The sequence below is a fragment of the Myiozetetes cayanensis genome, unplaced genomic scaffold (genome assembly GCF_022539395.1).
Source record: "Myiozetetes cayanensis isolate MyiCay16 unplaced genomic scaffold, myiCay2020 scf133, whole genome shotgun sequence".
In the NCBI taxonomy this organism is placed as follows: Eukaryota; Metazoa; Chordata; class Aves; order Passeriformes; family Tyrannidae; genus Myiozetetes; species Myiozetetes cayanensis.
Window position 1 is genome coordinate 64,706 of NW_026086971.1, and position 27,859 is coordinate 92,564.

Below are 27,859 nucleotides of genomic sequence, written 5' to 3' on the forward strand. Positions count from 1 at the left end.
TTGCTTTACTTTGCTTTTGCTTTCAATAAACTGCCTTATCCCAGTTGTTTTCCACCTTACTGTCTCCCCTATCCAGCTGGGAAGGGGAGTGATAGAGTGGCTAGGTGGACACCTGGTGTCAAACCAAGTTCAACCCACCACAACTCCTTACCACTTGGAGCAGCAAAATCCCACTCCTGAATCAGCTTTGCAACTGCGCAAAGCATCTTGCTCATCACCCCAGATTGTTCAATGCAACAAATCTTCAATGTGTCTATTTACATAAATCAAGTAGGTCAAGACTGAAAAGTTAGAGATAAGAGTTGAATCATATGCAGTACAGTGTATATAAAACAATAAATAGTAGATAAAAATCAGATCAGGAACTAATTTTCCTGTAGAAACCTGTGAGGATTCATGTGAATGCACAAGATTGCCCAGATCAAATCATGGTCAATGTTAGGAATAACTTTGGAAGGAATAAAAAACTCTGATCACTTATCTTGATTTGCAGTAGTCAAAATTTGGGATGAAATCTAAGACAGAAGTTAAACTGATCCACATCTACCTTCTGTTGAATTTTAGTCCTTGCTCTAATTTGACCACATGGGTAGAGGGTAGCATGCTGGATCATGGATCGGGTACCATAGGAATCCTTGCATTTGGCAGAAGAGAACCACATCTGTATTGAAGGCAGACACTGATGGTCCACCAGCTGCAGTGGCAGAAAGCTGATGATCACTAACCTTGACAATAAAAGGGCTTTGGCAGTTCTAAGAGTACTGACAAATATTGATGCAGGGCTTGAGGAGCACCTCAGAGCCTTCTGGGGAGTTAATCATGACCAGGCCAGATCAGGGTGCTTCTACTAGTACCAAGTGAGCTGGCAGGGAAAGCCACAAGCCTTGATACAGAGTTGTTTGAAGTCAAGGTCTTCAGCTGTACCATCCTGGGTAGCTGCCAGCTCTCTCTCAGGAGGACACTGAGATGCTTCTCACTTTATCACTGATGTGGATATTCAGTATTGCTCTCTGTAAAATTGCTGCTGCAAATTTAACACTTGAGTTTGGAGATAGTGGCACAGATGATGCAAAACGAATGTGTTTCACTGGGCTGACCACTGAGGAACTGGTTATGTGGTGAACTATGCAGTTCTTTGGGCACTATTGGTATTAGCTAATTAAAACATACTTTCAGAATCAAGCAGTGAAGGAATTTGGGGCCAACATGCTAGGCTGGGGTGAGTTGATATATTCAAAAAATGTTGAGTACACAAACTAAGCAACAGTAATAGAAAAGCACTGTGATAATATATGCACTAACATTGGGAAAATGAAGGTCAGAAGAAAAAAGTGAATAAAAGCAAAACCCAGATAGCAAACACTAAGACCAGCAATGAAAGCAAGCAGTGGGTCTTGTAGGATTTTAGTGAATTGCCCCAGATAAAGACAAATTATTTGACACAAAGACCTTTGAGACTTTGAACTACGTCAGAGAAATGAACAAGAACAGTCTATCTGGCAGGATGTTGATGGGAAAACATGAAGAACTGAAGGCCAAACAGGCACAATCTCCTCCAGAGGACTTCTTTCCTAGCAGGAGTAAGAAAACTCACCACAACATGGTGAAGGCTTTGTTTACACCCAGGAGTAAGGGGGTAGGCAAGACAAAAGTTTGTAGCCAGTGCATGACGCACAAACTTTATTTCAAATTGTTCTTTAACAGGTAGAAATCTTGAGAGAAACTTGTATTCAGGGATCCAAAGACAGTTCATCATTAATGGGATGGGATCCATGTGATCAGACAACACTGGACCAAGTGCCACAGAGTTATGAGAAAAAATGATCAGGACAGGGAAAAAAGCACAGGGATGGGATTGAGGCTGTTCCACAGAAAACCAACATAAGCAGCATGACCACATTTTTCAGGAGGGATAATGAAATAAAGACAAGATAAAATACAATAAAAATTTAGCTATGTTAGTGTGACTTTGCAAAATTGTAACTGCTTGAAAGAAGGTTGATGCCCAAATTGTGGGCAATTAAGATAAAACTAACTTACGTAAACAAAAGGGACTATCAGGGAAAGCGAGAAAGACTTCTAGCATGTAGCATCACAGGGGAGACAAAAGAGAGGTGGGGGAAACCTAAGCTGTTTGAAATGATAAAACTTTATGTAACTACTCTATAGTAATAAGAACAGGAGTTAGGCCACCAAATGTCTATTTAGATAAGGTAGACTTGGTAAAGAGTGTATATGGTAGATAATTTTGAAACTCACTCCTTCAAATGTATAAAAAGCTGCTGTGTTTCCTTTCTCGGTGGAATGCACAGGGGGGCAAAACTCCCTGCATCTCCCTGACCGTAATAAAAGTGTGCTTTACATATAGTTTAAGGATTTCTTTGAATCAATAAAAGACATTATTCACAACTAAAATGCATGTTTTCCTAGTTCCAACTGTATTTTTCTTGCTCCTTTGTAAGCAAGAACCAGCTGGAGGAGGATCACCAGAAACAGTGCAACCTTCCCACAGCATCTGTGTAATACACCTACTGAAGAAAAGTTCAAGAAGTGACAGCATAAATTCTTATCACAACATGGAAACCCTGAAAACAAAGCATCTGATTAGATGCACAAACTTCTTTGCCAAACGTGGAGAAGTGCTGAAACATCTTTGAGAAGGGTTAGAAGTAATTATCATGCGTTTCACTCACGGAAATCTTGCAAACTTATGAAAATTTAATCAATAGATTTAAAGAGGTTGAACTTGCAATATTACAACCTGTAAAACTTGGTAAAAAACACTCAAAACACGGCAGATTGAAAACGCTACCAGATTATAACCGTGTTATTGTTCTGGCCGTGAGGACGAGGTGCCTTTCGAGGGTGAGAGTAGAGGCCGCGGAGGGGAGGGTGAGCAAGGGCATGACCGGGGCTTGGCGCCAACCCCGCGACCAGTCAGGCATCAGGGACCGTAGGAAAGAAGAGGCGGGTCAGACCTGGTCCATCGATGGGGGTGGCTACTCTGCTCTCGGCTCCTCTACCCTGCCTCTTGACTCTGGATTAGCGAAATTGGCTACGTGGGACGTCCACCGGCTCGGCCCTTGTGCCCTGCCTCACCTGCTTGGGTGAAGCCAGGACTGGGAGACGGCCGCGCCGCAGCGCAACCTAGCTCGGGGAGCTAGCCGCTGCGCTCTCCTACCACAACCCCGCCAGCGCAGTGTAGTGAGGGGCGGCGGCGGGGAGCCCCCGGAGAGCGGTTGGACGGCGGGTCATGGCACGGCGGGCCCGGGCACTGTACAACTTCAGATCGGAGAACCCTGGAGAAATCTCACTGCGGGAGTACGAGGTGCTGAGCCTCTGCAGTGAGCAGGACATAGAGGGTTGGCTGGAGGGCATCAACAGCCACGGCGACCGTGGCCTCTTCCCAGCTTCCTACGTGCAGGTGATCCGTGCAGTCGAGCCGCCGCCGCCACCCGCCTGCTACGCCAACCTCCCCCCCGGCGGTATCGAGCCCCTGCCGTCCCTCGCCGCCTTCAAGCCGGTGGCACTGGATGCCCCGGAGGCAGCGCCCGAGTCCTTCCCGCTGTCCCCCACCGCCACCGGGTACTCCTTCCCACCGGTGCCCTATGGCGACTCCTACCAGCCCAACCAGGACAGTGATGATGACTGGGACGACGACTGGGACGAAAGCTCCACGGTAGCTGATGAACCAGGTGCCCTAAGCAGCTCCTACCCCATCTATGAGGCAATGAGCAGACGAGTCTCTGTCCACTACCACCTGTCCATGCAGTCTGAGCTGTCCCTGAGCTCCTGCAGTGGCCACCCAGCAGGCCACCTGCACCTGCCCAGCAGTGGCACCAAGAACTCGGCCATGGTGAGCCGCAACCTCAACCGCTTCTCAACTTTTGTCAAGCCCGGTGGTGAGGCCTTCGTGCTGGGTGAGGTATCAGGCTTTGTGAAGGACGGGGACAAACTATGCTTGGTGCTGGGCCCCCGGGGCCCCGAGTGGCAGGAGAACCCCTACCCCTTCCAGTGTTCCATTGAGGACCCCACCAAGTAGACTAAATTCAAGGGCATGAAGAGTTATATTGCCTACAAACTGGTGTCCAGCCACACTGAACAGCAAGTGCATCGCCGCTACAAGCACTTTGACTGGCTCTATGGGCGCCTGGCTGAGAAGTTCCCTGTCATGTCTGTGCCCCACTTGCCAGAGAAGCAAGCCACTGGCCGCTTTGAGGAGGACTTCATCTCCAAACATCGCAAAGGCTTGGCCTGGTGGATGGACCACATGTGTAGCCACCCTGTGCTGGCTCAGTGCGATGTATTCCAGCACTTCCTCACCTGTCCCAGCACGGATGAGAAGACCTGGAAACAAGGCAAGCGCAGGGCTGAGAAGGACGAGATGGTGGGTGCCAAGTTTTTCCTAACCATCAGTGTCCCTACTGGCTCTGGGGCTGGCCTAGACTTGCACGAGGTAGAAAGTCAGTTGGATGGCTTCAAAGCCTTCACAAAGAAGATGGATGAAAGCGCCCTGCAGCTTAATCACACAACCAATGAATTTGCCTGTAAACAAATTACTGGTTTCAAGAAGAATATCAGAAGGTGGGGCACTCCTTTAAGTGTCTCAGTCAGGCATTTGAACTGGACCAGCAGGCCTTTTCAGTTGACCTCAACCAAACCATAACCTTCACTGCAGAAGCCTATGATACCATCGGGGACCTCTTTGCAGATCAGCCCCGGCAGGACCTAGATGCTGTAATAGATTTGTTAGTACTGTATCAGGGGCATTTGACCAATTTTCCAAATATCATCCACATCCAGAAAGGTAACACCCTTACATGTTTTTTGAAATGATGAAATTTTATGTATCAGTAGTATGCATACAGATATAGAGACAAAGGGCTAAATTTGCTCAGCATCTGGCTTACTGACCTTGAGTTATATCTTTCAGTGTTTACTCAGGTAAGTTGTTGCTAAAAATACAAAAACCCGCATCAATGGCAATTTCCATTCTGTACCAAAGGTCTATACGTTGTTGGGAATTTTATTGGTCAGAGGTTACTGTGTTTGGCTGTGTATCTCTGAAAGAAACCACACCTGTATATACTGCTGATACATTAAAGATTAATGGACTTGTTTACAAAACCTGAAGATAAAGTGGTATGAAAACATCTATTACTCTTTGATGTGTGTTAGTTATCTTAAATCTCTGATCAAGTAGACAATAAGTATGAAGTAAATTGAAGATGGAGATACTCTGATTGAGTACCTTGTTTGAGGTGCACATGGTGGTGTGTGCATTTTGCAGTGTCAGACATTCAGATGAGACGTTTAAAGTTGCTGGGGTTTGTCAGTTTGACCATACATTAAACTCTCTTGGTACCTTTGTAAGGATGATGATCTGCCATGATGTTCTTATTTGGAGTTGTTTATCCTTTGCCCTTATTATCATAAAAAGATGTTGCTCACCTGTTATCCTTTTGTCATCTTTATAGCTGAAACATGCTTCTGAGGTTCAGGTTGCTGTTTGTATGATGCTTTGTGATCCATCGGAGAGAAAGAAACTCCAAAAATGAAATCATCATCGGCTATATAACTAGTAACACTTGTTCAGATAAATATAAGTTTATAGCACTATATATGTGTAGATGATTTCCCAACTGTGAAGTTAATACTATTCATATATTCATCATTGTGAGAAGACTAGTCCATTGTTCATTCTTTTTGCTGTTGTATAGGATCAGGGATGTGTGGGGATTAGAGCTGTAAAACAGACCAAGAAAACATCATATATTCTGTACAGAAATGGGTATGTGTAACTGTTATTTGATAAAAGGTGCGAGTTTCTTTATTGAAAACTATTGTGGAGATTAATAGGTGGTGTTCTACACCACAAGAGGCAGAACTTGAATTGTCACCCATGGTGAATCAGTCTTTCGTACCCTTATGTGTCATTTCTAAGGTTTTTGCATCTGTAACAGTACCTTGAGTTCGATGATAAAAGAGTTGGAAGAGTTTTTTCAACAGATCAAAAAGACAGGCTTCCAGGTGGTACACATTATTGCTGTGAAAAACTGAGGAGGCAGAGCTGGTACAAAGTACACAATTTGTTGTTATTTAAAAAAAGTAAGTTTTTCATTAAAATTATATGTATCAAATTCATATTTCCATTATTCTGTCAAATCTTGAGAATTATGAGTGGAAACTTAAACAATCAATATTATTCTGAATAGAAAAGGGAAGTGTGTAATCTAATCTTAGAGGAGGTGTTCTGTTATCTGCTGTGGCATTGTGTTCTGATAACAACTTTAAAATATTTTACATTTGGAGAGTAGGATGACCTTGGTAATGCCTCATGTTTGGGAGTAGAGAATTTTGAAGTGAGTTGTCAAATAATAATAGGATTATTTGTAAGCTTCTGGAAAAAAACAGAGGAAGATTTTTAATTAGGTGGAATAAAACAACAGATGATATATACTGTTTTAACACTATATCCTCAAGGTTTAAGACTATATAGAGTTCTTCAATGTAAAATATTTGGAGATTTTACTCTGAGGATTGGGAAAAATAAGTTACATGCTTGACTCAACCCATATTTCCTTCAACTTTGCATGTCTCTATAGTTCTGTTTAAATTTGCAGTTATTGATTAGGTTGACCATGTTGAACCAGAAAAAGCTCATCTAAATGAGCTTCCACTAGAGCAGTGCATGAGCATGATGCATGTAGAGCTGATTTTGTGCCAGAGCACTGTCTTGAAACTGGTTGGAGAAATGTACAGCCAGTCTGTGTGCAGGTGTTGATGCTCCAGCACCTCTGGACCTGGATGCTGCCTTTAACACAATATTATCCCTGGTACATACTTACCATTAGAAAATGGCATGTGCCCATATAATTGATCTCTTGAGTCTCCATGTTAATCATAGGAATAGGGTTAGAGCCAGGTTATGTATTTGTTGTTGTCATTCCCTTTACAAAATGGGCAAACTGGAAGAAAACTGAGGATGATGGGTTTTACCCCCAGTATATTGCTGTTTTATTACTTTAAAGAGTTACTTGTAACAGGGTATAAAATACGTACTATTCAGTGTTCTTGCAATATGAGTTTCTTTTAAATTTACTAACTGTGATAGTTGTCAGTATTTGAGAATTATTGTCTGTATAGACCAAGCAAAAATCAGTTGGTGAAAATAGATCATCTGAAAAATAAAGTTGACATGTCTTTCAGTGTTTTATTTTCTAGTGTACAACTTCTTCATGTGTGTCCTTAGAAGTGGTAGAAACACCAAGCTCTTTGACATATTGTTTACATGGACATCACTTTAAAAAGATGAACTCTGAAGTTAGGAGTACTTCTCCATTTTTCTTCTATGTAGTGCAAATGCATTGTCCACTTGGGGCAAAACCCAAAGCTTTTTCTAGATTCCATTTCTGTATTATCCTAGATCTGAGAAGGACCAAAAAATAAAGGCTGCTATGCCCAAAACATACCCACATTTGTGGATAGAATATTAGACTCCCTTGTCCTGTTATGAGTTTGCTCTACTGCAGATAGTTGAGCAGCTGTTTAATGTGATTTGGAAGTGTGTTTTGTCATATGGACTGAGAAGCCTGCATGTCTGGGGATTTTAATCATTTCTTCAACTTTTCTACTGTAAAAAAAGGCCAGAGAATCTCTGAACCAGACACAAAAATTTCCCTCTGTTCCAGTTTTATCTTTTATCCTAGAATTATGAACCAAAGCCATGTAAGCATTGCTATTGCTTTGTCTGTGTATCAGTAGGAAAATGTGTTAACCATTGTGATTTTAATTGCTCTGGGATCCAGGTCTTTCTGCCTCCTGTGTTGAAAATATCATACATGATCTGAAGTGTGCCGAAAGAGATTGTCATTTTGGTCTTTTGTGTAAAACATGTGAACCAATGGACTGTGTGAATATTTTCAATCTGTTTATTATCTTATTAATATTGTGAGTATTTTATGAAATGGTAATAACTTCAATAGGAGATTTTTAAAAGATTCCTCACCTTCACCTTGTGCACCCAGTGTTTAAGGAATGTTCTTTGAGGGAAGAAAGAGTTGAACTTCCTGCTCTGGAAGAGACAGGAAAGATTTGAACTTCCACATGCCAGTTGAGGACCAACTTCTATTTTGGTAGGCTATGTCATGACCCATCAGTAGGGGGCACGATGTATGTTTGCTGTAAATTCTCATTGGGCTTAACAAAGGCACCACTCAAGGAACTCTTATGCTTTTATTGTACAGTCACCTTAACTCCAGCAAACAACCCAGTGCTTAGACTCAAAAGGTGTTGGCTAACAAGTCCTTAAATTACAATACACTTAATTAAGTTCCCAACTCCCATAACAAACTTCTCAAAGGTGCTACCTCACAAGCTGTTTCCCAAGGGCAGACAGGTGTTCAGTCATCTCCAGGAGGGAAGGGCCTGCCACGCATAACAGTTACTTGGGAAGACAAATGTCATCGCTTCAAACACTCCCCTGCCCCCCTCCCCCCCCCGTCCTCCTTCTTCCCCCCACTTTATATGCATATCGTATGGTCTGGAATATCCCTTTGGTCAGTTGGGGTCACCTGTCCTGTCTCTGTCTCCTCCCAACCTCCCATGCGTCCCCAGTCTCCTTGCCAGCATGGCAGTACGAAAAGCAGAAAAGGCCTTGGTTCTATGTAAGACCTGCTCAGCAATAACAAAAACATCTCAATATTATCATCACTGTGTTCAGCACAAATCCAAACCACATCCCCATACCAGCCACTGGGAAGAAAATTACCTCAGTCAAAACCAACACAAACAAGAACATGGGTATTTGCTGAAAGACTGTTGTATTAATCATAACTGACATATGTGTAAACTGTTATCTCACTACTAGTGAAAGAAATCTATTTGCTCTGTTTTAGCATAATTAATTACTGAAGTGAAAGAAATATTTGAATAACTGCAGTGATAAAAGCATTGCAATTATATAGGATCTAAAAAATTACCCTGTTGGCTCCTACAAGCTGGGTGAGTTTTTAAGTTCAGTATTTTGGACTGAGAAACTGAAAACATTACTATATTGGTGACTTAATGGATATACATTCCTGAGAGTGTGAATTGCAGACCTCCCTGACTTTAACAGATACTTGGTGCTGTATTCTAGCAATGTTGAGCCAACACTTCTTTGTGTTTCATCTCAGATGCAATATTACTGTATGCAGTTAAATCATTACTGCTGCAGTACTTTCTTAGATGTTTTTCAGAAAAGAGTGATACAGTTATGAAGTGTATAGTTGATTACTGCTCGTGTTTTTTAAGAGTTGAACAAACCCAGCTGTGGAACAGATGTCTACTATACTAAGCACTGTGCAAATAAAGAGAAAAGCAGAGCTCCTGCCCTAAAGAATTCCCTTTCTCTAGGTTTGTCTCTATTTGGATTAGTAACTAAAGACACAGCTGAAGTTTTACTCTGCTGTATGCAACACTTGAATGCTGATGTTTGGGTTCTTTGGGGAGAGATGGAAATGGGGCTGTGGGAAGATGATGCACCCTTAGCAAATAGTGCTCTTCTTCAGCTTCTGATTGCTCATGCTGGCAGACACAGGGCAGACCTAACTTCGAATGAGACAAAGGAGTTGAGTGAAGAGCAGTCTTGATTGCTTTCTTCATGAACTGAGTCCTGAAACTTTTCCCTTCTGGTTACATTGCAGGCAACAACTTGGGTTTATGTCATGTACGCTAAACATCAAGAACCAGTGTAGGGCTGGCTGCTGGCTGATCACACCATGCAGTTGGAGAGCTTGGAGACATACGCATCAGCATGGGTTTACATATATATATACGCACGTGTGTGTGTGTGTGTGTGAAGTAAGTACAAGCTCAAGTACAGATTCAAACCTACCCTTAGTTGACTGTTCACACAATCTCAAAGTATTTATTAGTGTAAAAAACTACAAATGATGGGAAAGTATATTTCTTGGTTCCTTGACTGGGGGTTACCCAGGCCCTGTGGGGATCTTCCATGGACTGCAAGGGGACACTTGCCTACCATGGATCTTTACCACAGAGTCACAGGGGATAAATGGCTTTTGAGTCCACCCCTGTTTCCTGTGGGGTCCCTTCCTATGGGAGAACAGTCCTTGATAGACCTCTCCGACATGGGTTCATCCGTCGGGCAACAGGTCTTCCATTCTCTGCTGCCCCTCAGGGTCACAAATTCAGTTGCATTAGCATGGATCCCTCACTCGGATCCCAACATCTTACCTGAGCCGTTCTGCTCCAGTGTAAGTCTCACGCCATGGCTTATAAGTCTCCAGCAGGACTCTGTTTCATTTCAGTCCTTTCACGAAGTCTCAGTTTCCTCATGCATTCACAAGCTCCTCTATGAGCTGCATCAGGGTATCCTCACCCCAGTAATCTTCCACAGGTGGCAGGGTTTTATTTTTCAGTCTTTTCCCTGCTGAAGGGAGAGAGAGAGAGCGAGAGAGGGGGAGAAGCAGCCTCCCCCTTCGAACTTTTCTCTCTCCTGCTGCTGCCAGTTTTGACCTTGGAGGTCCCTTATCTCTCTGCCAGAATTTCTTCTGCAGCGTTTCTCATTCTCGTCCAAGCAATCAGTCCTTCTCTAAAGGTTTTTTTTCTCTACTCTCTTACAGGAGAGAAGGGGGGTTTCAGTGCCATACCTGCCCCCGGTCCAGGGCCAGGGGAGGAGGAGGCCCTGGTCCACTCGGGGCCTGCCTCCTCTCCTACATGGCTACTAATTTCATCTGCGCAACCAACCTTCTCTTCCATTTTCTTAAATATGTAATTGGCAGAGGCGTTACTAAAACTTTTGATTGGTTTTTTCTCCGGAAATCCACCTGGATAAAACCATCCTCAGCCCCAGGGGCTGGTTGGTGGGCAAAACCATGACATATGGTTTAGTGGCCATGGTGGTACTCAGTCAAAGGTTGGACTTGATGATCTTGGAGGTCTTTTCCAACCTTATTGATTCTACGATTCTATTGCTATAAATGTCTCTTTTTAAATGTGTTATATCTTCTTGCATTGTCTAATCTCATACTTCAAAACAAACACTGAAACCTGTGAGTTTCTCTTAAGCCCTTAGCAGTATTCAGTGAGCACCACTATCTATTTAACATCAGTCTTTGGGCAATGGAAAATAGCATTTACATCTGCTTTTCACCACCTTTAAGAACAAAAATAAATGTAGCACAGCTTTTTGCAGTCTCTTTGATCCAGACCCTCTTCACTGTTCAAAATCTAATCCTGATCATTGGAACATGATCTCCTGACAGAAGGTCTTTTCATCAGATCAGAAGCTTTAAATGTATGGGTAAGTCTTTACAGAATCTGTAGAGCTGGAGATTAAAAAAAAAAAAAAAAATCTCTTCCAGATGTGTATTCAGTTAATATGCATTAGGAGGTGACTCCTGTTTCTTTTTCCTAAAATGTGTGCTAGCCTTTTCTGGGGCTGCCATAGTTCTGCTTTTGTTTTGAAATACATCTTACTCACTGGAAGGTCCAAACCAATGCTTGGTGTTCACATCTTTAAATTCAGAAACGAGATATGTTACTGCAGATGCACTTAGGCCACAGGGGGCTTGCTCAGCCTCGACAGTCTGCAAGGGTGACAGTAGGAGCTGGGACATGCTGGATTAGGTGCTGAGGACAACGGATAAATTAGTGAGTATGGAGAAGGGGGGATGTTCATGGTGTGCAGTCTGGAGTGATACCAGTTAGAGTTGTGGGCTGGGGGGCATTAGGGGTTACCACAGGCCCTGTGCTCCACTCAGGCATCTCTGAGCAAGACCCTTGTTTTCAAGCAGGGATGCACATAAGGAGTTGCTCTCTTCTCCCCTCTTCCTTCACCCTGTCCTCCTCTCCCCTTTCATCATTAAAAACCTGTGTGGATTCTTGCACCATTGGTAGAAATGCATCTGCTCAGAGTTTTGCTCTTGTAGATTCAAATACAAGGGCTGTAGGCTGTGGAGAAGTTTTGCAAAAATTTGAGATGAAATGTGGTATGTTATTGTTAGTAATGCTGTTTGCAAAGTTGCACAAACAACTTTTTTTCTAAGATTTACTAAACTAAGTCTTGCAAACTTCAGTAGATACTGAACAAATTAAAAATGACATTTTAGAACAAATGATCGTTGCTTTTTAAAATAAAACACTGTCATGTAAAAGAGGGGGATATACCCGACCCTTAGAGAGGGGAGGTTTTCTCAACCCTCAGAGATTTGTCTGTTAGTGCTCCAGGGAAAATGAAACCATGTATGTCTGATCCAGTCTGTCAGGTGTCCCGTAAGGGGGAGACTCTTCACTGGACAAATTCACAGGATCAGAGGTAATTTGAGTGCCCTTTTTTGGAGGTTGCCACACAACAGCGTAAGGGAGACTACTCAGTAGGTCTTCCCCCATGTTATTTGGCCAGCGGCAAGCTGTCAGCACCTTATAAAAGACTCACTCTAACAGTCTAAAGTATAACAGTCTTTATTAATACAAATTGTGGCAGGTTAATAAGGTTTGTAGGTCATCAATGATAGGGTTTAGCTGCAAAAGCATATTTAAAGCAATCTAATGTTACTATAAAGCAAACACAAGCACAAACTCTAAAACAAACAATCTACCAACATATTATGGAGCAAAAGCGGGCTCTAGTGCTCAAAAGCAGTAATCAGCATGCATAGAATAAGTTTCTTACCCGATAGGCATCCCTGAATGGAGGAGGGAAGACAGGTTCAGCCCGACAGCTGATCCCAGCAATTTTGGTGGAAATCTTCCTCTGATTTCTCCTCATTTCCAACTTACTTTTATATTATTTCTTTGGGTTTAGGTGGACTTTGAGTGACTCTAGTCATAAGTACTTAATTGGGTAGTTGTCCTTGGCATCTACCTTCCTTGGTGGACAGATATGGCACGGTCTTTGAACTACAAAGTGTCACCATATTCCCCTTCCTGCAGGATGTTTGTGGAGGGGGGTTGCAGTGCCTTCACATCACTCCCCTTTCTATTGCATCCTCCTTTGTGGGGCATTGTGACCATGTTTCATGGGGGAAGCAGCAGCTGGTTCTCCTCTGTAATTCTTATTCACCTTTAACTTTTAACCATTACTCCACAAGGACATTGGCTTTTATATGTGTGCTTTGGTAAGGTTCTTTGAACTAAAATAAGCTAAAATTTTCCCTCTATTAAATTATTTTAAGGTTAATTGTTTCACTAATAATTCAACACTTCATTTAAGGCACTTCAAAAAAGCAAGCAAGTTTGTGTTTAAGCATATGCATAAGCTCTTGTCATACATTGCTGACCTCCAGTTGTATTCTGCCTAGGTTTTAAAGGAAATTCCTGTATAGGACCAGTATGAATCTATATGCATTAAGAGAGAAGTATTAATAGTTTCTCTTTGGATTCCTTTCAGTAATTATAAATTTTTTATTTATTTTTTATGACAAAAAATGCATAACACATTTAGTGGTTAATGGTTTAGTGTTTGATAATGAATGTTTTTTATTGATGTAAAATAATTTGAAGATTATACATGCTCCAGAATTTAGTTATGCTTTCAGCTGCTGATGCTGTAAATTTCAGTATTTTTCTTCCATTTTGGTCATTCTAGAAATAACATCTAAAGTTGTTTCCCTCATCAAAACTGAAGAGTTGTCATGTTTATTTAACCAACTCCATCTGGGTTCCAGTAAGTCCCAAATTTCAGTTTTCCACAGCCTTGCATGGATTTCTGCTATGCCAACAGAACACAGAGAAAAATTTTGCTAAGCTTGGTTTTGTTTGTTGAAAGAAGTGTCCTCTTTGCAGAAGAGGGGATTAAATATTTTTCAAATTTTGCCCTTCCTCACAGATTCCTCGCTCCTTGAAGGAGAAAATATGGATCATCTGGCATGGTCCTGCTGCTGGCACTACTGCATGTGGAAAAGATTTTTCAGTGTTGTTTTTCTGGACCAAGCTGGAGATGATGAGGTCAATCAGCTGTAGCAGTTGGTGCCAAGCTTTTAGGCAGCGTGCTGGGGGGCCATGGGGACTGGGAAGGTGTGGAACCAGGCCCTGCCACCACCTCACAACCCCTGGGGACAGTCTCTGCTCTTGACCTCCAGGCAATTATTTGGCACAGTAGATTCGGAGTATGGCCTCTGCCACTCAAATACCAGCATCCTCGACCATGCAGTCTTCAGTGTACACTTAACCTTGTTAATAATTTTCCTGCCACAGTTTAAAAAAGAAAAGGAAAATCTTCTGTATGGTCTTTCTGCAAGTGTGTCACACCAGAGGGAAATTTCTTATGTTCGCAACCAAGAGCTAGCACCAGCACTGCAGACAGGAGATGCCACGAAGAGTTCAACCTAAATGCAAATTAAGGAAAAAAATATTAATTTAAGAATAGAGAAGTAGTGATTACAGAGAAAATATTTTCTGCGTATTTGCTACTTAAAACACCCCCCAACCAAGTTAAGAAGTTGTTGTTAGAAGTTGTACAGAGAAAAATCACACAGGCTTCTCTGAATTTAGAAATTCCAGATTTATTTATAATGCAAGGCACAACCCTCATTACATTTCAAATATCCAAAAAGCTCTTTTTCCATAAGTCTACCAAATCATATGGCATTTTAAGTTACCTGTATGTCGTGGTTTAACTCCAACCAGCAACTAAGCACCATGCAGTTGCTCACTCACTCCCCCACCAGCAGGATTGGGGAGAGAATTAGAAGAGTAAAAACTAGAAAACTCGTTGGTTGAGATAAAGACAGTTTAATAGGGAAAGCCAAAACTGCACACACAAGCAAAGCAAACCAAGGAATTAATTCACTGCTTCCCATGGGCAGGTAGGTGTTCAGCCATCTCCAGGAGAGCAGGGCCCCATCACACATAGCGGTTACTTGGAAAGACAAGCGCCATTACTTCAAACGTGCCCCCCTTCCTCCTTCTTCCCTGTATTGTGTGTGACTGAGCTGGAGTTCATTTCCCCATAGCAACCCTCACAGTGCTGTGCTTTGCTTTGGTAGCTAGAAACAGGTTTATAACATACCAGTGTTTTGGCTACTGCTGAGCAGGGTTGGCACAGCATCAGCACTGTTTCTCAACATTCCTCCCCCCCCCAATCGAGGGCAAGATCCAGAGAGGGGACACAACCAGGTCAGCTGACCCAAACTAATCAAAGGGATATTCCATACCATATGACCTCAACTCAGATATAAAAGCTAAGAGAAGGAGGAGGAAGAGGGGACATTTGTTATTTACAATGTTTACCTGTTGAGCAACTGCTATGCGTGATGAAACCCTGCTTCTTGGGAAGTGACTGGACATCTCTTACTAATGGGAAGTAGAGAATAAACCTTGTTATTTTCCTCTTCACTTGTGTGTGTGCAAGCTTTCACTTTTGCTTTAGTAAACTGCCTTATCTCAATCTACGAGTCATTTTCCATCTTATTCCCTTTCCCCTGTCCAACTGGGAAGGGGAGTGATAGAGCAGCTTGGTGGGCACCTGGTGTCCAACCAAGGTCAAACCGCCACATCCCCCCAGCTTTATATACGGAGCATGATGTCATATGGACTGGAATAGCCCTTTGGTCAGTTGAGGTCACCTGTCCTAACTGTGTCTCCTCCCAATCTCCCATGCACCCCCAGCCCCCTTGCCATTGTGGCAGTATGAAAAGCAGAAAAGGCCTTGACTCTGTGTAAACCCTACTCAGCAATAACAAAAACATCTCAGTATTATCATATCTGTGTTCAGCACAAATTGTCATGGTTTTGCTGGTTCTTAGAAGCAGGAATTTTTCCCTTCCCCCTGCCCACTGCATGAAGGAGATGCTGAAATGGGCAATTAAAGAACACAAAAGGAGCTGCCTGTAAGGCCACATTCCTAGTTAATGGCCCTCAGAATCTTGCTTTTAGAGAAGTTCAGGCTACTACTGAAGCTGGAACAAGGTAGGAGTGGAGGCTTGGAGTGGGATTTGTTCTCAACCTGGCTGTTAGCTGTGGATTCTGCTTGGATTTTTCATTGGAGAGGAACTGTTTCAGGAGGTTTTTCCCCTTCCTTGTTCTCATTTTTTTCTTTCTTAGCAGTGGTTCTTGTGCACATCAAAGGGAGAGGGAAAAACTATACTGAAACTATACTGCATGATTTGGTCATCAGGACAGAATGAGTTTTCCCATTGGGAAGGACTTTTTTTGTTGTTTCTCTCCCTCCTCTCTCTCCCCTTTCCCAGTGTGGGGGGCGGGGAAGGGAAACCCATTTTCAGTGTCTCCAACACACCCTGGAGGGTGTCACTCCATGTGGCAATGACCAGTGATCCCACAATGCCCCCTGCCGACCAGTATGAAACACTGCAGGCTCTGCATTTCCAGTGATCCAACAGCACCCCCTGTTGACTTTCCTTAGAATTGCACCAAAGGGTGAAAACTGAACTGTTTACCTTTTTTTTTTCTCCTGTGTTTTTTCATTGGTTTGTTTTGAAGGGGATTATTTGTGGGTATAGGAGTATTGTCTGGTTGTTTTACTTGTTTTCTTTCTGCCAATACACATATATATTTTAAAAAAGGGCTGTTATTTTTCCTTTTTCCACACTTTTTTTCCCCTCAGTTGGAGCCCCTTAATTTTGGATTTACAATTGCTTAGAGGGAGGAGTTTGGGTCTTCCTCATAACTCATCCTCACCAAAACACCTGTGTCTCATTTAAACTGAGACAAAAATCCAAAGCACAGCCTCATACCAGTCACTGGGAAGAGAATCAACTTTACCTCAGCCGAAACCAGCACACTTGTCCCAGATTGGACTTGATTCCCAGCCAAGTGCCCGGACCACAGGGACAGAACCTTCCCCCTCCCTCTCCCTCTCTCGGACAAACCAAAAAGATCACAAAAAAAAAAAAAGGAACCCAAACCAAACTGAAACACGTTTCTATATATATATAAATAGAATTACAGGGAAGTCCCCAAAAGGGAAAAAGGGAAGGGAAAAGGAAAAAAGGGAAAAAGGGATAAAAAGCAAATACTTCCCTCAAGAGAGCAGCGAACCACACCAAACAACTGTTGGCATTATCTACCTCTCAAGACCAAATAGGCACACTAAGCCTCACTCCTTCACCTGGGCAGAGTGACAGCAAAGAACCTTCGCCTTCAGTCCATCGGAAGAAAAACAGCGAGAGTTTCCTCTCTCTTCTTATTTATAGTCTTGCTTACATAAAAATCGTATGGAATACTGGGAACATGGTCTTGGTTCCTTGGTTACTACCTGGTCACCAAGGAAGGCCTAGACTCAAAACCACTACATTCTCCACCCCTTATTCCATACTATTTTGACCTAATACTTATTTTTCACTTATTTGCTTATATCCTGTGCATATATACATATATATATTTATATAGCCCTTTGGAGTAGTTGTCATGTGGTAGAAGATTGGCTTCAACATTAACTCGGTTTGGATCTTTGGGACTTTGGTTACAATCACAGTTCAGGTTTAGGACTGGTTCACTGTCTCATCATCAGATACCTGTATCAACTCTGGTCAGGTCTCTTTCATTTGGTGATTGGTCTCCTGTAAAACAACTTGAAGCACAAAGTTAGTTTTTCCCCAAGGATAAATTTACTTGAGGCATACACTGTATCTTTCCATTCTTCCTCATCACCCACCAGGTGTACCCTTGTTGGGGCCTTAGCAATTTTACATGACTATACTGAGTTCTGAAGAGGTCAAGAGGTAACAGTAAGATAAACAAGAAACGACCTGCTGCTACAAGAATGCAGGAGTCAGCAAACGTAGAATGAGAAAAACAGCGATAACAGAAACTGTATGCAAATGTGGGCTTCAAAACCACAAATCGGTGGATTACCTGAGGCGTGTGGACAGTGTATGCTGGCCAATCGTAATAGTGTACTGTGCTCGTGATCGCATGAACAGAAGAATATAAATTGTACAGTTTAATAATAATAAAGTGGATTCGAACTTGCATCTTGTAGATGTGTCATTCTTTCCTGCTCGCTTGTATGCCTGCAGCAACCCTGGCCCTTGAACGAAGACAACTCCATGAATGGGTGTGTCTTGGTCTGAGGTAGGTGCAAACCAACATACCTCTCAGGTGAATGACTGGAACTTTGTCTCCATCTACAGTGTGGAGGGATTCTGCTTGGGCAGGACCAACTCGGTTGACAGAACCTCTAGTATTTACCAACCAGGTGGCCTTGGCTAAGTGTTTATCCCAATTTTTTAAAGTTGCCTCACCTAGTGCTTTTAAAGTTGTTTTTAACAGTCCATTACACCTTTCAACTTTTCCAACAGAGGGTGCATGATATGGAATGTGATAGACCCATTCAATACCATGCTCCCGTGCCCACGTGGCCACTAGATTATTCTTGAAATGAGTCCCATTGTCTGACTCAATTCACTCTGGAGTGCCATGTCTCCACAAGACCTGCTTTTCAAGACCCAGAAGAGTATTCCAGGTTGTTGCATGGGGCACTGAATATGTCTCCAACTATCCAGTCGTTGCTTCCACCATGGTAAGCACATAGTGTTTACCTTGGCGGGTCTGTGGCAACATGATGTAATAGATCTGCCATACTTCTCCGTATTTATATTTGTCCCAGCATCCACCATACCATAGGGGTTTCAATCTTCTTGCCTGCTTGATAGCAGCACAAGTTTCACAGTCATGGATAACCTGGGAAATAGAATCCATGGTTAAATCCACCCCTCGGTCTCATGCCCATCTATAGGTGGCATCTTGGCCCTGATGACCTGAAGTATCATGGGCCCATTGGGCTAGGAACAACTCTCCTTTATGTTGCCAGTCCAGGTCTACTTGTGACACTTCAATTTGTGCAGCTCTATCCACTTGTCTGTTGTTACGATGTTCTTCGTTGGTTCAACTTTTGGGTATATGGGCATCTACATGGCGGACTCTCACATCTAGTTTCTTTACTCTAGAAGTGATGTCCTGCCACAAATCATCAGCCCATATGGGTCTTTCTCTGTGCTTCCAACTCATTTTCTTCCATCGTTCTAGCCATCCCCATAGGGCATTGGTTATCATCCATGAGTCAGTGTAGAGGTAGAGCCTTGACTATCCTTCTCTTTCTGCGATGTCTAGGACCAATTGGACGGCTTTGAGTTCCACAAACTGACTCGATTCGCCTTTACCTTCAGTGACCTCCGCCACTTGTCAGGTGGGACTCCAAACAACTGCTTTCCACTTCCGGTTCCTTCCTATAATACGGTAAGAACTGTCATTGAAAAGAGCATAGCGCGTCTCTTTATCTGGCAGTTGATTATATGGTGGAGCTTCTTCAACTCGACTCACTGACTCTTCTTCTTCTTCATCTGCCAGATTGAAGTTCCCACATTCAGACCAATTAGTTATGATTTCCAAAATTCCGGGGTGATTTGAGTTTCCAATTCGGACACGTTGCGTAACCAAAGCAATCCACTTACTCCACGTAGCATTGGTAGCATGATGTGAAGGAGGCACTTTCCCTTTGAACATCCAACTCAGCACCGGTAGTCGGGGTGCTAGGAAGAACTGCGTTTCAGTGCCAATCACTTCTGAAGCTGCTTGTATGCCTTCATATGGCACCAGTATTTCCTTCTCCATAGGGGTATAGTTGACTTCAGATCCTCTGTAGCTTCAGCTCCAGAAGCCAAGTGGTCGCTTTCGTGTTTCACCAGGCACCTTTTGCCAAAGGCTCCAGGAGGCACCGTTATCTCCTGCTGCAGTGTAAAGTACATTCTTTACATCTGGTCCCGTCCTAACTGATCCAAGAACCACGACATGTGCAATCTCTTGCTTGATCTGCCTGAAAGCCTGCTGTTGTTCAGGACCCCATTGGAAATCATTGTTTTTATGGGTCACAAAATAAAGAGGGCTCACAATTTGGCTGTACTCGGGGATGTGCATTCTCCAGAAGCCTATGGCTCCCAGAAAAGCTTGGGTCTCCTTTTTGTTTGTCAGTGGAGCCATTGCTACAAATTTATTGATAAAGTTGGTTGGAATCTGGTGCCTTCCATCTTGCCATTTCACCCCTAGGAATTGGATCACTCTGGTAGGTCCCTTGACCTTGCTCTTTTTAATAGCAAAACCGGTTTTGAGGAGAATATGTATAATCTTTTCTCCTTTCTTGAAAACTTCCTTTGCTGTGTCCCCCCATACAATGATGTCGTCAATGTATTGTATGTGTTCTGGGGCCTCACCCTTCTCCAGTACAACCTGAATCAACCCATGACAGATGGTGGGACTGTGTTTCCACCCCTGGGCAGTTGATTCCAGGTGTATTGCACGCCCCTCCACGTGAAAGCAAACTGCAACCTGTACTCTTCTGCCAAGGGAATGGAGAAAAATGCATTTGCGATGTCAATAGTGGCGTACCACTTCGTTGTCTTGGACTCCAGCTCATACTGGAGCTCCATCATATCTGGTACAGCGACATTCAATGGTGGCGTGACTTCATTCAAAACACGATAGTCTACCGTCAGTCTCCATTCTCCATCAGACTTGCGTACAGGTCAGATGGGGCTGTTGAAGGGTGAGTGAGTCTTACTGACCACCCCTTGACTCTCCAACTTCTGGATTATTTTATGAATGGGAATCACAGCATCTCGATTGGTCCGGTATTGTCGCCTATGCACTGTTGAAGTGGCTATTTGCACTTGTTGATCATCGACTCTCAGGAATCCTACAACAGAAGGATCTTCTGAGAGGCCAGGCAGGGAAGATCATTTCTTGGATTTCTTCTCAGTCACCATGGTTACACCAAAAGCCCATCGGTACTCCTTCGGGTCCTTGAAATATCCTCTTCTGAGGTAATCAATACCAAGGATACAAGGGGTTTCTGGCCCTGTCACAATGGGATGCTTTTCCCATTGGTCTCCAGTCAAGCTTACTTTGGTCTCTACCACTGACAGTTCTTGTGACCGTCCTGTCACTCCAGAAATAGAAACAGTCTCTGTAGTCTTGTGTTCAGATGGCATCAGTGTACACTGGGCACCGGTATCTATCAAAGCTCAGTATCTCTGTGGATCCAAAGTGCCAGACCATCAAACCCACACAACCCAGTAAACCCGATTATCTTCCTGGTCCCTTTCCTTCTCCTGGCAGAAGGCAGGGCCCCTCTATTGGTCCTTGTCAGAGCATTCACTGTCAGATGTCCTCTTTGCTCCACCAGAGACCTTCTTGTTGTCACAGAAGTGGACTTCAACCTTCTTGTGATGTGGAGATCGCAATTGCTTTTCCAAGAAATCCGCATCAACTACATAGACAAATTTCTTACTGGTTTCCTTCTGCTTCAACTCTCTCACTCTGACCTCAAGTTTGGAAGTAGGTTACCCATCCCATTTTTTCATGTTCTCTCCCTGTTTGTGCAGGTAGGACCACAGTTGATTACGCAATTTGCATTTAGGGCCTTCCCTCGTGCGTGTAAGGGGAGGAGTTCTTGACCAAGATCTGGACCAAGATTGAGGTTGAGGTCGAGCTCATGGTCTAGACCGCTTTACTGGTCTGTCTCTGTAATCTCGGTAATCTCTGTCATCTCTGTCTTTGTAGTCATCCTCATAACTGGAATATTCATATTCTCTCTCCATTCTTTCCCTAGAGCTGGTGGGTTGATGTCAGACATCAGAGAGATCTTCCAAATTCTCTGCTATGCTCTGTATCCATTGACACATGGTTTCTACATCCGATTCATCTGCCTTTGGATGGAATACTGAAATCAAGCAGTTGACATATGGTGCAGGGGCACCTTTAATCACTTTTCTCCACATTGGATTTGTACGTGGGAGATTAGCGGGGTCTAAGATATCGTAATAGTTCGGATTACTATAGATGAGTTCAAGCATGGTCAATTACCGTAGGTATTGAACACCTTCTTTTGCAGTTGTCCACTTTCCTGGAGAACTTGTTAAATATTCTTTAAATGGCTATCTCTCTCTCACAGCATTAAGAATCCGGAGCCAGAGACTATGATTATATGGCTCTCGTGCAATTCCTTGTTCGATCTCACGATCTCGAGCAGGGGATCCCAACTGTTGTGCTTCATGACCTTCCAGCATGTGGTTTCTAGCTCCATTATCCTAGCATCGTACCAACCAGGTTAGAATCCGTTCACCAGGTCGGCAACTGTAATCTTTTCTTAAATCCCAGAGCTCTACTGGGGTCACTGATCGTAGTACTTCAGATGTTCGCACAACTCCCGCTTCAGGATGGATGTCCCTCCTATCCATTTCCACTTCTCTTTTGACCTATCTACGCAGAACTGTTTCCACTCTGCCTCTCTCACGTGGAGGTGGAGACAGACCCTAACTCGGGGATGGGCTTCTGTGTTGTGGAGGTAGAGGCAGGGGCTGGGTACGCCATGGGGATGGTTTTCTGGGTTGTGGAGATGGAGACCGAGTACAGTGCCTGGATGGACTCCTGACGGGTGGAGGTAATGAATAGTCCTCTGGACCCTGGGATGAGGATTTCAGATAATCTTCCATCTCCTCTGTTGAACAGTCAAGAAGAGTATAGTCAGGTGTCAACATTCTCCTTGGTGGTTTTTGTGTTTTATCAGACATTTGAGTTACTGCCCCTTCTTCCTTTGGACACATCCCCTTCTCTTTTGGATGTGTTCCTAATTCTTTGGGACGTGTTCCTTCTCTCACGGCTGCTTCTTCCTCCTCTTCCTTCAGTCGATAGTCGGATGGGATAAATTCCCTGCAAAGTGGAATTCTTGGTCCCTTTACTCCCTCTTCTTCTTCTTCTTCTTCAGTTACACGTCTCAATCGTGGAGCTAAGCTTCTGGACCCTGCATCCTCCCTTATCCACTTCTTCTTTTTTGTTATGGGGGCAATAGTGATTTCAGAATTTGTGGTATGGGCCCCGGTCTTGGTCATAGAGTTGACTGTAGGTGCTGTCATGTGAGTTCCCATGTTCATAAAGTCCATAATTGGAACTCCAATGTCAGCAGGTTTGGTAGAAACTGTGCTGACTTCAAGTTGTGCCTTAGCCTTACACTTAGTTGACTCATTAAAAGCAATGTCGGTTTCAAGTGGCATCTGGACTCTGATTTTTGTGGACTCCATAGGAACATCACTGATTCTGAGTGGCATAGTTTACTTCCCTGTCTCAACCTTAGCCTTCTGAGTATGGTCTACAGTGGCTCGATAAGCACTAGCCAAACCCCAACACAGACCAGAGATTCGTGTATTAGGATCCTTGTATGAAAGACAACCCTCCATTAAACGATGGGTTATCTCACTAGGATCAAATGCCTGTTCTGGCGTGAAGTCCCAAGTAATGGGAGGTGCCACATGCCCTATCCATTTACCAAAATCTTCCCATGCTCCTTGCCAACCAGGAACTGCCCTTTTCAAACCCTCTTCCAAATCTCCAGCTAATCCCTTTGAGGTTTGACCTTTCCTATATCAAGGAAACCAGCAGAACACAATCCTTCCAATTTTAAAAGATATGTCCATCACCTTTATCATTAACAAAATTGTTGCAACACAATTCAAATAATAATTAGAGACAACAGTCAGTTTGGGAATCTCTATCATCCAGCATTTAATGTCAAGAAAGGAGGAATACCTTTCCCAAATGTCTCGCCAATTGAACACCATTGGATCTGGATGATCCCACATGAAGAAGCCCAGAACAGGTGCGAAGGCTGTTAAAAGTACATTGAAAATTAAGAAAGTGACCATTATTTATATAGTTGTTTTCACTGTTCCTAAACAAGAGGTATATTTATATAAACAAATCCCTCTTGGCAACTCTCCCAGCACTGTTCCCAAACAAAGTGGATGTTTGGCAGAACTTGACCACCTGCCCAAGAATTGTTACCAAAACAACCCACGGGTAATCTCGGTGGAACCTCCAAAAAATATCTCAGGTTGGACTTGGCTCCCAACCAAGTGCCTGGACCACAGGGACAGAACCTTCCCCCTCCCTCTCCCTTCTCTCGGACAAACCGAAAAGTTCACAAAAAAAAAAAAAAAAAGAGGAACCCAAACCAAACTGAATTTCAAGTGAAACACATTTATATATATATATATATATAAATAGAATTAAGGGGAACTCCCCAAAAGGGAAAAAGGGAAGGGAAAGGGAAAAGGGAAAAAGGGCTAAAAAGCAAATACTTCCCTCAAGAGAACAGCAAACCACACCAAACAACTGTCAGCACTATCTGCCTCTCAAGACCAAGTAGGTGCACTAGGCCTCACTCCTTCACCTGGGCAGAGCGACAGCAAAGAACCTTTGCCTTCAGTCCGTCAGAAGAAAAAGAGCAAGAGTTTCCTCTCTCTTCTTATTTATAGTCTTGCTTACATAAAAATCGTATGGAATACTGGGAACATGGCCTTGGTTCCTTGGTTACTACCTGGTCACCAAGGAAGGCCTAGACTCAAAACCACTACAACACTGTAGTAAGAGCATACCTTGATCCTCCATTCTACCTGACTGCCTGGTGAGGGGTTGAAGATGGGCCACATTAGCCATAGCAGGCAGGGCAACAAGAGAAGTGGGAACAATATGCTGTGAGCAGCAGCTGTGCAGCCCAGTTTCCTCCCAAATCACTGCCCATAGAGCAAACTCAGACTGTTGTGCACAAAGTCATGTTCCAAATCTGAATTGCATATGCCAGGGCACTGGGGGAAGACATTCAAAATGCCTTGTTAAATGGACATATGAAGGAAAGGAAGATAACATCACTACTGATGAACTGCATTTTTACTGTTTTATGGTGTTTGCTAAATGTGTGGATTCCAGTTGACAAGAATAAAAACCTGATTCCCCAGGAGATAGTGTGGACATTTTCCTCTGGAAAGATATAGGCAGAGAACTTTCTCTGTTAGTTTGCTGGCTAGTGTCACTGTAGGAACTGTAGGAAAACATTTATTGAAGGCAATGTATAGGGAGTCCTGTCTGTGAACTGTAGTCATTTGTATGGTGTATTGGTTTTGCATGGCCAGGTTTTGGTAGCAGGGGGAGCTACAGGAGGGGGGACTTCTGTGAGAAGCTGACAGAAGCTTCCCCAGTGTCTGGCAGAGACAGTGCCAGCCAGTTCCAGGATGGACCCGCTACTGGACAAGGCCAAGACAATCAGTGACAGTGGTAGCATCTCTGGGATAACATATTTAAGAAGGGGGGAAAGAAAAAATTGTGTCAGGAACCTGCAGCAAGAGAGAGTAGTGAATATGTTAGAGAAACAACTCTGCAGACACCAAGGTCAGGGAAGGAGGAGGTGCTGCAGGCACCAGAGCAGACATTCCCCTGCAACCCATGGTATATCCCATGGTGAAGCAGGTTGTCCCCTGCAGCCCATGGAGATCCACGGGGGTGCAGAGATCCCCCTGTGACCCATAGAGGACCCCATGCTGGAGCAGGTGGATGCCTGAAGGAGGCTATGATCCCCTGGGAAACCTGTGCTGTAGCAGTTTTTAGCAGGAGCAGTGAGCATGTGGTGAGAGGAGCCCACATTGGAGCAGATTTTCTGGCAGGACTTTTGACCCTATGGGGGACCCACACTAGAGCAACCTTTTCCTGAAGGACTGCACTCTGTGAAAAGGTTACATGGAAAGGGCTTATGCTGGAGCAGTTCTTGAAGAACATGAGAAGGACTCATGTTGGAGAAGTTTGTGGAGGACTGTCTCCCATTGGAAGTACCGCACACTGGAGTAGGGGAAGAATGTGAGGAGGAAGGAGCAGTAGAAACAGTAGGTGATAAAGTGACTGCAACCCTCGTTCCCTGTACCCTTGCACTGCTTGGGATGGAAGGAAGAAGAGAAATTGGGAGCCCAGGAAGAAGGGACAGTCACGGGTGTTTAAAGTTTTGGGTTTATTGCTTATTATCCTGCTCTGATTTTGATTGGCAATAAATTCAGTTAATTTCCCCAAGTCAAGTCTGTTTTGCCCGTGATGGTAATCAGTGAGTGATCTCTCCTCATCCTCATCTCCACCCAGGAACCTTTTGTTATAATTTCTCTCCCCTGTCCAGCTTAGGAGGGGAGTGATAGAATGACTTTGGTGGGCATCTGGCATCTAACCAGGGTCAACCCACCATATATGTTAAGAAGTGTAGTATGAAGGGGAAAGTTAGTTAAGACATTACAAATAGTTGAAGGAACAAGTAACTTCTGTGATCATAAAGGTTGTGAAAAATGCCATATCACTAACATTTTGTGAGAAGGTAAAAGCTTTATTGATCTGACTAGTTTTAGTTATATGAATAAAACATGTATATAATATTTAAGGTAAAGAAGTTGGTCTTATGGGAAATTGAGACATGAACAATAAATGTCTAAGCCTCATCTTGATATTATGTGTCACCATATGTCTGTTTTGGATGAGTCTGGTTTGGGTGATATTTTGGTTTTATAAGATGCATGTGCTTTAATTAGGTCTTTGGAGGAGGAAGACTATCCGTTCTTTTGTTCTGTGTTTCTTCTAGATCTTGCAAGATTGTGTTAGCTCTAGCTGGATTTCTACAACTTTGAAATAAACTTTTAGATTATCTAGTAATCGATAATTAATTTTGGGATATCTGCAGTTTAAAAGCAGAATGGTGTATTGGCAAGATTTTGTGTATTCAGATCTCCTTTTGATGTTTCAAAAAAATTGTGAAATGTAATGTTTCACAAAGTCTGATTTCTGAATGAGGCTATTTTTCTGGTGTTTATGTAGGCTTAAATTGATCTGACTAGTTTTCTAGTGTTTTAATTTCTTTCCACTGCTGGTATATTTATCAGATATTCTCTGAAGGACACCATCTGATTTTTAAGATTTTGAAATAGGCATCTTTTACTAACTTTTCCAAGCTAGAGCCTTAAAAGAAGTATTTTTTTTACAAGATTCAATGTTCTGTGATTTCCCATCTGAAAAAGTTTTTATTTTATTCCTTTTCATTCATATATATATATATGCACAGATATAAATACATGTAGAATGAACTTTCTATGAATCCTTGTTGCTGTTATTAAATCACTTGTTGAAGTACAGTAGTTGAGTCTACATTGTCCTCACAGTTCAACTGTTTTCTTTTGTTCTTTACCCAGGAGCCCTTACCAAAGTAAAGGAGAGTAAGTGACATGTGGAAGAGGGGAAGATGGAGCTCCCAAAAGCTGAGGGCATTCAAGAACGCTGTAACATTATTTCTTTTGCAACCCTCTCAGAAATTAATCATTTCCACAAAATTCGTGTGAGGGACTTTAAATCACAGATGCAGCATTTCTTGCAACAGCAAATACTCTTTTTTCAAAAAGTGACACAAAAACTAGAAGAAGCTCTTCACAAGTATGGCAGTGTTTAATCTCTGATTTGTGGACTTTTCTCAGTATAAATGTGACTAAACAAGCAGAGCAAACATTGCTGATGCTGAAAAACTGTTGCCAGTGGTAGATGATTGCGGTACAAGGATGGTTTTGTGTTCATCTGAAATCCTCACTTAATCTCTGATTATATAGAAAGGAAACATTTATAGGGCTATGTAGTAATAACATTGTAACCAAGTTATACTGTGTATGCCTACACTACCATTGTAACTTTTTTGAAATAATGAGAATACTATTTGCCTTGCTACTTTTTGAAATATGGTATTTTAGTGCATACTTTGTAGACCTCGAAACCCTTTGGATCTTTAAGGAAGTTGGCTAGCTAAAAACCTGCTTCAAATGCCTTTTTACTTTCCTAGACTTGGATTTCCTAAATTAAAATGATTCTTTGTTTACAGATTCCTAGTAGAACAACAAAATTATTCTGTGCCTTTAGACTCTATGTTTCCTTTTCTAGTAAGTCACATTTTTATGATTGATTGAATGAATGAAGGGTTGATGCCTATAACAGGAACTGATTATGAAACCTCATATTGACTGGAAAAAAAATCAGCTACCATCCAGTTTGCACAGCA

The 27,859-nt window shown here is 42.9% G+C and overlaps 1 pseudogene; it reads left to right on the plus strand.

The window, feature by feature from the left end:
• Nucleotides 1-3,253: 3,253 nt before the first annotated feature.
• On the plus strand, nt 3,254-27,262 carry LOC126636554 (sorting nexin-18-like; annotated as a pseudogene).
• The last annotated feature ends 597 nt before the right edge of the window (nt 27,263-27,859 follow it).